A 3306-nucleotide genomic window follows, 5' to 3' on the forward strand; every position below is an offset into this window, starting at 1 on the left:
ATGTGCTCAGTCCTTGTACTCCTGGACCTTAGCGCTGCTTTTGACACCATTGATCACAACATCATGTTAGACAGACTGAGGCACTGGGTGGGGATCTCTGGTACTGCCCTAGAATGGTTTTCATCCTACCTGTCAAATAGGAAGTTTTGCATGTCTGTAAACAACTATGTCTCTTCGTTCTGTCCAGTTAAATATGGTGTGCCTCAGGGGTCGGCCTTAGGACCCATTTTGTTTTCCTTGTATCTGCTTCCCCTTGGACATATTATCCATAAACATGGCATTTCTTTTCATATTTATGCTGATGACACAAATATACTTGCCCGTCAGATCCACAGACCCTGGAATGCTGAGAACTGCCTTTGTAAAGTTAAAAAATGTATGTCAAATAATTTCCTCCAACTGAACTCAGACAAAACAGAAATCCTGGTGGTTTAAATTTCGAGCAGCACACCACCAAACTTGTTCAATCATGTTTTTATTAACTTAGAAATATAGCAAAAATTCAATCTATGTTAACTTTTAAGGACACCGAGATCATTTTACACGCCTTCATCTCATCACGCCTGGATTATTGCATCATCAAAGCTTCCTTGTTTGCTATACAGCTTGTGCATGATGAGTTTTACATTCTGGCAGCAGGACCCATTTTGCATATCTTCACAAATCCTTTGATTTGAGGCAGATTCAGGCCATATACTAGAGGGTTATTGATGGGGGGAATGATCAGATACTCTAAAGATAAAACAACTGTGATGATTGGATTCAGTTTATCAACTTCAATTCGAGCCAGTGACAGGTCACAGAAGACAGAGAATGAATATGTCACTATGTGGGGCAGGCAGGTTTGTAACGCCTTTCCTCTGAATTCAGACGAGCTTCTCCTGCACACAAGCAGAATCCGTAGATAGGTGTACAGGACAAAGAGGGGCAAAGGTTGAGGTTATCAAAATAAATTGAGCTACAATATTGTTCAGAGTTGTGTCCACACAGGAGAGCTGAACCACAGGCCAGTTAGATTGCACAGGCTTTTCTGTTCTATTTCCACACAAAGGCAATCGAACAGTAAAATAAAGACCGACACCTATAGCAAATGCAGGGTAGAGCACAACAAAAATCAGAAGATGTCTCACCATCCTAAAGGTCATTTTTCTGTGATAGTGTAACGGCTGGCAAATAGCAACAAATCTATCATAGGCCATGATGCTGAGGATGGTCAGTTCAAATGATGCATAGGTGTAAATAAGATAGATCTGAATGAAACAAGATGTACGTGAGATCAAATGAGTGTCAGACAGAATGTCCATCAGGAACCTGGGGAAGAAGCCGGCTGAGCCGTACAGCCAGTCCAAAGGGAGGTAAAGCCTCTCACCTGATGGGTTTGGCGAGAAATGTGGAAGCTGTGTGAGTTGGCCAAGTCTTGTCAGACAACTCTCAAAACAAGTGATTGAAATATACTTATATTCATTAATTTATTTATTTTAACTTTCAACTTTACTTGACTCTAAGACATGAGGTCAAAAAAAGCTGGCACGCATAATCGGAAAGGATATTTACATTCAAATCCAATCAATGACTGAAAACAGTGAATCTACCTCGCTTTGTGCCTTTCATGTGCTGTGAAGTGAAGTGAAGACCAGGTGGACAAATTTAATTTCCGAAAAGTGCTCAACGTCCAAGGATGTGTAATCCACAGACATGACATTGTTGCACGTTGAAAAATAAATACGACCTCACATTATATCAATGAGATTTACACACCGACACTGAAACTTTCGTCCCTCATTAAAGTTTTCTAAACAGGTTTGATTTGAACAGCAGAAACTGCTGGATGGCGGCGCCCATGTCGGTAGCAGCTGCAATGGTTCATGGCAAAAATACAAATAACACAGCCAAAAGAAAACAAACCAAAAGAAAGAGATTGTGTCTTTTTCAAGTATCATAAATAAGTGCAATTAAGGAAAAAGTTTCCCCAGGCAACAGTCACGCCTCCCAAACAACCTGCAGATGAGGGAGAGGTGGAGAAAGGGAAAAGGGCCAAAACGAAAACACAGCCACACCAAAAGAAACAACAAAAACAAAACTCAGTCTCGCACACTCATCAGGAGTCACGGCTAGATCGCAACAGGGAGGGCCGTGACAGTACCCCGCCCTTGAGCTTCCAGGCGCTCCAGGCTTATCAGGGTGAGCACGAAAAAAGTCGCTGATCAGGGTGGCGTCAAGGATCTGGCGCCGGGGAATCCAGCTCCTCTCCTCTGGATTGCCCCCCTCCCAGTCCACAAGATACTGGATCCCCCATCCCCGGCAGCGGGAATCCAAAAACCTGCGCACGCTGTAGGCGGGCTTGTCATCGATGATCCTGGGAGGAGGAGGCATAGGCAGTGGGCTGATGGGACAGGCTTGAAACATGAAAAGAAGGGTGAATCCGGAGAGAACAGGGCAATTTGAGTCTGACCATTACAGGGCTGATAATGCTTTCAATGACAAAAGGGCCTATGAACCGGGGTGACAGTTTCTTGGATTCTGTTTTAAGGGATATGTCCTTGGTGGACAGCCAAACCTTGTCACCCTGAGAATATGCAGGGGCGTGTTGGCGATTGGCCTGTCTGTAATAGCGATCTGAGGCTCTGAGGAGGGCGGAGCGGTGCCAGGTCCAGTGACAACAGTGAATGTGAAACTGGACAGAGGGTACAGAGATCTCCTTTTCCTGTGACGGGAAAAGAGGAGGTTGGTATCCACAGATGCACTGAAATGGTGACAAACCTGTGGCTGATGATGGTAGCGTATTGTGAGCGTATTCAATCCACGGTAGCTGTGAGGTCCAGGTGGACCTGAAACAATGTCTGTGGGCAGACCATGAATGCGAAACACCTCTCTCACCAGCTCTTGTTTTGGGTGTACACAGAACAAGCAGAGACGAAGGAGGAGAGACAATGGGCAACACCAGGGTGGTAGGTTAGTTTAGAGGCATGAGCCCATTGTAATACAGAGGACCTCACCGGTTCAGGAACATAGGAGTCCTGCAGGACACTTACTGGGGTTGGGGTGACTCAGGAGAGCTGCTTTGATCTGCCGCTACACCTGCCAGGCTACCGCTCCAATGATACAGGAAATGGGCACAATGGTATCCGGGGTGGTCTTTTCCATCCCTGTGCTACAGAAGGCTCGGGAGAGGGCGTTAGGCTTTGTGTTCTTGGGCCCAGGTCTGAAGGTAAGCACAAAGTTGAAGTTGACCAAAAAACAATGCCCACCTGGCTTGCCTGGGGTTAAGACGCTTGGCAGACTGGATGTATTCTAAGTTCTTGTGAT

At 45.4% G+C, this 3306-nt stretch overlaps 1 pseudogene; it reads right to left on the reverse strand.

The window, feature by feature from the left end:
* Nucleotides 1-626: 626 nt before the first annotated feature.
* Nucleotides 627-3010, reverse strand: LOC123964325 (annotated as a pseudogene).
* Between the last annotated feature and the right edge of the window lie 296 nt (nt 3011-3306).

The sequence above is a fragment of the Micropterus dolomieu genome, unplaced genomic scaffold (assembly GCF_021292245.1).
Source record: "Micropterus dolomieu isolate WLL.071019.BEF.003 ecotype Adirondacks unplaced genomic scaffold, ASM2129224v1 contig_1743, whole genome shotgun sequence".
NCBI classification, from domain to species: Eukaryota; Metazoa; Chordata; class Actinopteri; order Centrarchiformes; family Centrarchidae; genus Micropterus; species Micropterus dolomieu.